At 32.0% G+C, this 8,778-nt stretch overlaps 1 pseudogene; it reads left to right on the top strand.

Moving 5' to 3' along the window:
• The first annotated feature begins 418 nt into the window (after positions 1 to 418).
• On the top strand, positions 419 to 8,376 carry LOC143568947 (serine carboxypeptidase 3-like; annotated as a pseudogene).
• Positions 8,377 to 8,778: the final 402 nt, after the last annotated feature.

Below are 8,778 nucleotides of genomic sequence, written 5' to 3'. Positions count from 1 at the left end.
TCGTTAGTTGAGACCGGCAATAACCAAAAGACAATAGTTGGGACCAATAAAAACCAAATTTCCTTTAAAATAAAACAAAAGTGATATTAATACGACTCTGTTTTGTTGGGATGCGATTCCCGCCTAATAACGGAAAGTCAGTTTCCAGACGACACCGTTTCGTTTAATTGAGAGTTATCTCTTAATAATCATCTACTCCTCAACTTGACCCTATAAATAACATCATCATTCATTCGCTGCTGATTCAAAAATATATTCATTCAATTCAATTCAATTCAAATCATTACATTACAAAATGGCGAATATTATGTTCATTTCGTTTCTCATTCTTCTTTCGTTTGCTTTTACTTCGTCGTTTAGCTTACAAAACCCTAGGTTTCCGTTAGAGAAGACGAGTGGCGGTGGTGAGAAGAAGCTGATGGTTGAGAAGCTGTTCAAGTTCCCCGATTTTGATGATCCCGATGGAGCTACAATTGAAGATTTAGGGCATCATGCAGGATACTATCAGATCAAACACACGTTTGATGCTCGGTATGAACAACTCTTCATGTCTAGTTTTGTTTTTTCATTGGTCATTTTTATGATCTTGTGATTAATTGGTGATTGATCAGTAATTAATCGGTCAAAATTGGTTAAATGTCGGTCAAAGTTAGTCAAAATACTTGAAGTATTTGAAAAATTATATGCCAAAATTCTGTATATGCATCATTTTTATGAGCTCGTGATTAATTGCTTTTTTTAAGTTAAATTTAGGGTTGAAACATCAAAGAAAATTTCTGTCACCTAATTGAAACAAAATATTTTATAAGTGACATGATTAAAATAGTATTTTATAACCTGATCATTATTTTGCAAAGTTTATTTTAAAAAAGAAATTCTTAAAAGTATCAACCTGTCACAATTGACATTTATTCATATCTATTTGAATTTTAGTTAGTTATTATAATCATCAGTTATCAATGACAAATTGACATTGTGTAACAAAATGAAGGGTGTTACTAAACGTGCCCCCTCTTACACCATTTTTATTAAATATACACCCCCTAATTTATTAGATAAATTACTATTACCTCTTAACATTATTTATATACATATTAGTTCCTACAACATTTTTTACACTTAATAATCTCCACTACATATATCAAATTAAAAACTATCAAGTATTACTATTAATTTATATTTTTAGTATTAATATTGTAAATATTTATAATATATTTTTTTAATTTTAATAGTATATATATTTATAATATCCTTATTTTACCTCTTTATCTTTTACGAAATAAACCCGAAACTTGAAAACCTTAAACCCTAAACCCTAAACCCGAAACCCGAAAACCTAAACCCGAAACCCGAGAACCTAAACCCTAAACCCGAACCCTAAACCCTAAACCCGAACCCTAAACCCTAAACTCGAAATCATAAAAAACACAACTTGTAAAAAAAATAATATGAAATCCTTATTTTTGTACTAATTTGGTAACTATATAATTTAAATGGGTAATATGAAAGTTGGTTTTTCCAAGGGGGGGTATGACAAGCAACCGGGGGTACGTTTAGCCACACCTCAAAAGGAATAAAAATGACACTAAATGTCAAATTGATCTCTCTTTTAAGCATAGTTAATGCTGTTTTTGCCGTTTAACATATTTCTTTTGTCTAAATTGGCATAAATAATACAAAATAATAAGACAACTAAATATTGAGCTCCCGTATCAAAATAAAAGTTTCTTCCATTAAGATTTCTAATTATTCAAACAAGTACTTTTTTTTCATATGTTTCCAAAGTTTCCTAACACATTCGTTTTACCAACCTACATACCGTTATCAACTTTAGATTAACGTTAAAGATAAAAACACTGCAAAATATGTTTAGGTATCTAATAATTAAACTTTGGTGTATAATAACTATTAAATAAACTATATTAATTGACATTATTGTGAAAATAAATTTTATTGTAATTACCTTTACCAATGGGAATTAGAGAAACATGGTATATATGCTCAAAACTTCAAACGAGTGTTACTTGGGTCAACATAAATCAAAATTAAGTTCTTTCAAACATTATAAAATGAGCCTCTATTTATATTTTATTCTATGGCCAAACATTATTTAATGAGAGACATTATTTAGAAACTTAAACGAAATAAAAACATAAGAGAAATATTAACTTCTGTCAACATAACTTAACTAGACTAAACAAAAAGCTACCACATAAAATAAAAATAACATTAAAAGGATTTATCTTTGTGTTCTTGGCTATGAACCTGCCTCTTCACAATCTTAGGCATTCCCGCTGATTTACATGTGAGTCGTGATTTGAGTTACGAATCCCTCTTTGGATCTTTCATCTATAAACTCAATAAAGCGATACAAATGGATGTGCAACAAAAGGACGGAGATGTATATTTTCAAAAGGATTGTATCTAACATGTAAAGGGTGTACGTTAGCAAAATGTAAAACTGAAGAAATAGAGTTGATGATGATGAACAATAGGGTAGTGACTAGTACCACTGTTGAGAGCTTGATCTAGTGTATGTTTGCGTCTGTTTGATTTTGGATTCGGTTATCACGATTTTAATGTGAATCGGGTACTCGATCTGCTTTTACTAGATATAATGGGGAAAGCAATAACTAGTGGAGTTTGCATTCAATGTGATATTGCAAAAGTTGGTGCTTGAGTCATGAACATGTTGTGAAAATGCAAATTCACCCCACTAAAGTAAATTGGTTACATTTTTACTTAGAACTAGTGGGAATTAACACGTGCTCCGGGAAATAACACGTGTTTTGCAGTGGGTCGGGCACTTGAATGGTTTCGGTTCGAGACTAACATTCAGTATAGCAACCCAAAGAGATATTCTATCAAATAAAGTTGTGATATGTTCAAAAGAATATCGACATGTTTTTATGTTGATCAAAGACCATAAAAAGAAACACTTATTTAAAAAGCTAAAAAAAATTAAAATAAAAGGTCATGCATAAAACAAATTGAAATATACAAATAAATAAAAACAAATATAAAAAAGAGTCAAATAATTGAAATTTAAAATGAAAAATATAAAAAAAAAAGTTTGGTATATAATAATCTACTATTTAACTTTGTTCCAAAAAAGTATAATTTTCTATCAAACATGACGAAGTCAACCCCTATTTTTCCATAAGTGATTGGAATATTGAATTAAATTATATTGAATTATTGATGCCGTTTGGGACTCTTCCCGGTGAATATGGGCATGGAACGGATGTTCAAATGGAGTGTACACAAAGAGTATCTCACTTTTGGGCCAAAATGTCATATTAAGGATTAATCATCTTTATTTAAATAACTCTAATTAAAGGAAATATTAACCACTACGTATAATAAACATAAATTATTTATTCTACATTTTTAAAACGGAATATAATCTGTCTTTCATCTTCTATAACGCGAAACCTTTCATATTAATTGATAGTTGTTTCTCATTGTGTAAACAACTAAATCAAATGTTTGTAGTTTAATTACTTTTTACATGTTTCAGATATGCGGTTTTCTGCATGTAACAATTTGTGGTTCAAACACTCCGTTAAAATATATGTTAAGTGTATAAAATGACTACTTTACTCTTTCAATATGAACTCCCATTGTCCTTCCCAATTCCATTAAGAGATTTCGGATGCCACAGAAAAACCCTTCCATTGAAATTCTAGCGAGTGAAATTTCGGTGAAAACACCACTGTTGCGTCGAGTCTGCCCAAGTCATTTGTATTCACTATTCACACTTTCCCACACTAAAACCTCTCTTAGCTTCAATATGGCCAAAAGCATTTCTCAGGTTTAGGTTCGACACCGACGCTTACTAAACTATTGATATTGACTCTCTTTTGAATATGAGGAACTTCATGTATTTAAGGTGGCAAGGGAAAATAGTCAAAATACGTTAAGAGATTACGTTGATGCATCAAATCCTTCTCCTTGTGTTACTCAAACTCAAAACCTTCTAAAACATCCATTTGAAGTTTGAGGAACTAATCTAGCTTCATCCCTATGGAATCGTTTCTCTACAAGTTGTTGAAATTTGATAAGGAAACTAGCTTTTTCTTGAAAACAAAGTCAAGACCTCCCGTTGTGGTCTATATATGTCCTATGAGATATCTAAGCTCTTCGATAATGAACCTTAGAATTGAAATCTAATCTATATGATAAACGAGATAAGCTCAAAACCTCATGATTCTGACTCATTATAACAAGATAAACTATATGTGGTTTTAATTTATTTGAACAATAAGAGCGTTATATATGGATTAGCATTTTGGATGGTTTAATCATCTTTAGACTGCAAATTGGCTTCTAAATTACTGGATATTGTTGGGCAAATTACACCAACATGTAATAGGCCTATATTAGAATATGGTATTATGCAATGGAATAAAAAATACTCCGTAAAAATTACCATGTAAAAACCACATGATTCTTTTTCACTAATTAATATTTTTAGTTTTAAATGGTTTTTTTAAAATTTAATACGAAACAATACAAAGTGATATCTTAATTAGGGTCTAGTGGCAGAGACAAAACATTTTAAACACTTAAATAGTTTCAAGTCACGGAAAGCATGAAATTTTCCGTTTAAAAAATAAAATTAAAATAAACTTATGAGTAAAAATCATGTAAATCGTACCCATAAGCCATGATTTGAGAAAGGTAACATTCATAGGGTTTAATTATTGAAGTAGCTTGTTTATATTTTAATTATTTGTTGTAGTTATTCATTCAATTATTTAATTTAAAATAAAACAAAAGTGATATTAATACGACTCTGTTTTGTTGGGATGCGATTCCCGCCTAATAACGGAAAGTCAGTTTCCAGACGACACCGTTTCGTTTAATTGAGAGTTATCTCTTAATAATCATCTACTCCTCAACTTGACCCTATAAATAACATCATCATTCATTCGCTGATTCAAATATCTATCGGATCAAACACTCGTTTGATGCCCGGTATGAACAACTCTTCATGTCTAGTTTTGTTTTTTCATTGGTCATTTTTATGAGCTCGTGATTAATTGGTGATTGATCAGTAATTAATCGGTCAAAATTGGTTAAATGTCGGTCAAAGTTAGTCAAAATACTTGAAGTATTTGAAAAATTATATGCCAAAATTCTGTATATGCATCATATTTGGTTGGTTTAAAAAAATGACATAATGTAAGAGATGAGATAATCCAGGTGTACTTGTAAAATTTGGGATTATTCAGATATTAGAGACCTATCACTCCATTTCACCTAACCTAATCAATCCCTAAAATTGGTCAAAATCAGTCAGAATTGGTCAAAAGCAGTAAGAGTTTGTCAAAATATTTGAAGTATTTGAAAAGTTACATAATGTATGAGATGATCCAAGTGTTGTAGAATTTGTATAGATCTACATAATTTACTTATTTTTTTTTAATTATATCTTCCTGATTTTAAATTAAAAATTTTGCAGGATGTTTTATTTTTTTCTTTGAATCACGGGGTCGTAAAACAGATCCAGTGGTTTTATGGTTGAATGGAGGCCCAGGATGTGGAAGTGAGATTTCTCTATTTTATGAAAATGGTCCATTCAAGATTCAAAACAACTTATCCCTTGTTTGGAATGAGTATGGTTGGGACCAGGTAACACATATATACCTTGTTTATATTATCATTTGTTAGCCAACATGATTATTTATATGTTGTTATTAGGCATCCAACTTATTGTATGTTGACCAACCTACGGGAACCGGCTTTAGTTACACCTCTGATCGTAGAGACATTCGCCATGATGAGCAGGGTGTGAGTAGAGACCTATATGATTTCTTACAGGTTTGTTCTATATCTGAGTTGCTGCTAAGTATGTATATGTAATTGTGCGACACTACACATTCTATAGATAATACTGATTATGTTTTGATATAGGCTTTCTTCAAAGAACATCCTGAATTTGCAAAAAATGATTTCTTTATAACCGGAGAATCGTATGGTGGTCACTACTGTCCTGCTTTGGCAGCTAAAGTCCATAAAGAAAACAAAGCTAATAAAGGAATCCACATAAACCTCAAGGTACAAACTTGTGTTTTTTGTAAGCATTTGAGTTTGTGTATGTTTATTTACTTTATGAGTTGTCAGGGATTTGCTATGGGAAATGGACTCACTCATCCACTAATTCAATTCAAATCTTACACTGATTACGCACTGGACAGGAAATTAATTAACAAGTCTGAATATGAAAATATTAACAAGAAAGTTCCTGCGTGTGAGAAAGCTGCAAAACTTTGCGGTAAGTTCATTTCATAGATCATTATGCACTTGTAGCAACAATACATGATATGCTTCAAGTATGCCTGGCAAAACATGCAAGTTGGGGTCGGATTTGGGTCCAACCTGAAACGAATATTCATGGGTTGAACCGAACACGACCCGTTTGCGAGAGAGCATGTCTTGTATTTAAAAGTGTAAATGAGTTGAGCCGAGCCTGGGCTTTGTTTAACCTACAACAACTCGAGCTTAGCTCATTTCGAGCTATAAATCTATATATAGCTCAAGCACAACTTGTGAGTAGTTTTTAAGCTTAGCTTAGCTCTTTTATCATTTATTTATTTTAAATACATTTGTACTATATATATTGTCAATTTTGAATTAACTTAATACATCTTATTGAGTTATTTTATCATAACTATTATAAAAATAGATATTAATATATTAAATATAAATTATATAAATACTAAGCTCGTGAGCCAGCTCGAACTCTGTAACTGAACTCAGGTTCATTTATTAAACAAGTTTTTTTAGGCTCAAGCTCGTTTAGGAGCTGATCTTGAGTTGCTCGAACTCTGTAAGTGAATCAAACATGACACGCATGTGCATGGGTTGACCCGAACAGAACGCGTCTGCCGTCTGACCCGAGAGAGCGTGTCTTGTATTCAAAAGTGTAAACAAGGTGAGCTGAGCCTGGGCTCTGTTTAACCTACAAGAAATCGAGCTTGGATTATTTCAAGCTATATTTCTAAAAGATCGAGCACAACTCGTGAGTGGGTTTTCAAGCTTGGTCTCAGCCCGTGAGTAGTTTTTTAGCTTGAGCTCAGCTCGTTTTTTATAATTTAAATACATTTGTACTTATATATATATATATTATAAATTTTGAATTAACTTAATATAGATTATTCAGTTAAATATCATAGTTATTATAAAAGTATATATTAATATATTAAATATAAATTCAACAAATAATTGACTCGTTTAGGCTCCGTAAGTGAACTCAAGCTCCTTTATTAATCAAAGAGTAAAGTGTTAAAATCGTCCTTAAGGCTTGATCAAATATGCGACTTTCGTCCAAATAGTTTTGTTTTTGCAACTGGACCCTTATGGTTTCACATTTGTTGCTAGTTTCATCCAAATTGTTAACTTTGTTAGTTTTTCAATGTTTCACATTTGTTGCTAAATTTAGGCTCAAATTTGTGTAAGCTCTGCTCAATTCGAGCTCTTAGTGAGCCAATCTCGAGTAGCTCTTAAAGTCATAAGCAGCTTGGCTCGTTTACACTCCTAATAATATTGTTGCTTCTATTGCTAATGAATGATTTTCTGATCTTTATTCAGGCACTTATGGAACAACAGCTTGTAAGGCTGCATTCAGGTCTTGCAACTCCATTTTCAAGTCAATCCAATCTATTATTGGCAATACCAGTGTAAAGAGATTTAACCTAATATTTTTATTGTAATCAACAATATTATTTGAATTTCTTGTGAGATATATAATCAATCATCTTCTAATATGTTGCAGCACTTTGACATTAGAAAGAAGTGTGATAAGGGCAAGGAATGCTACGATTACTCAGACATGAATGTTCTTCTTAGCAAGAAATCGGTTAAAGAAGCTCTTGGAGTCAAAGACATTGACTTTGATCCATGCAGTAAAGTTGTATTTCAAGCCATGAATATGGATTGGATGAGGAATCTTGAAGTGGGGATTCCACACCTTCTAGAAGACGGGGTTAAGTTGCTTGTATATGCTGGAGAATATGATCTTATATGCAACTAGCTCGGTTAGCGTTGTCAGCCCAAATTTAAATAACCTGTTTGAATATTAGTACATATATTGATATAATAATATAATATGTGTTCAATTGTGCAAATTGTTTAGGTAATTCAAGATGGGTTCATGCAATGGAGTGGAGTGGTCGGGAAGAGTTTGTTGCATGTCCTGATGTTCCTTTTGAAGTTGATGGTTCTAAAGCGGGCTTATACAAAACCCATGGCCCACTCACTTTTCTCAAGGTTTATGATGCTGGACACATGGTTCCTAGGGATCAACCGAAGGTAGCTTTGAGCATTTTAAAAAGGTGGACTAGGGGGTCGCTTGCTGGTTCTTTCATGTAGTCTGATGTTAGCAGTCAACTCAATGGTGTGGCTAACCGTTTGTAGATAAGCTATATGAGGTTTTAACCGAGTTGACAATAAGTGTTACCGAGTAGCATTTTGGATGGTTTCTTTTTTTGTTAACAGAAAATTGGTTTACAAATTCAGTTGATATTGTTTGATCTCCCATCTCGTCTAGTGATCTCAGTTGCATATGAAGTTCACACTCGGGCTCGGAAAATGCAACAAACTTAGGTGGTCCTGTGGAGCAGGTATTGTGCATAAACAGATAAAAATCAAAAATAAATATAAAATTAAACTGAAGGAACTAACAGATAAAGGTAAGCTAAACTAGTCTTAACTAACCAAATAAGCAATTCAACAAAATTACAACGAAATAGCTAAGTCACTAAGATTCATTCT

Source organism: Bidens hawaiensis, unplaced genomic scaffold (genome assembly GCF_021521415.1).
Source record: "Bidens hawaiensis isolate Kalapana, Puna unplaced genomic scaffold, B.hawaiensis_p1.1 tig00024254_1, whole genome shotgun sequence".
Classification (NCBI taxonomy): Eukaryota; Viridiplantae; Streptophyta; class Magnoliopsida; order Asterales; family Asteraceae; genus Bidens; species Bidens hawaiensis.
The sequence above is the reverse complement of the archived record's forward strand: the minus strand, read 5'-3'. Positions and strand labels throughout refer to the sequence as shown.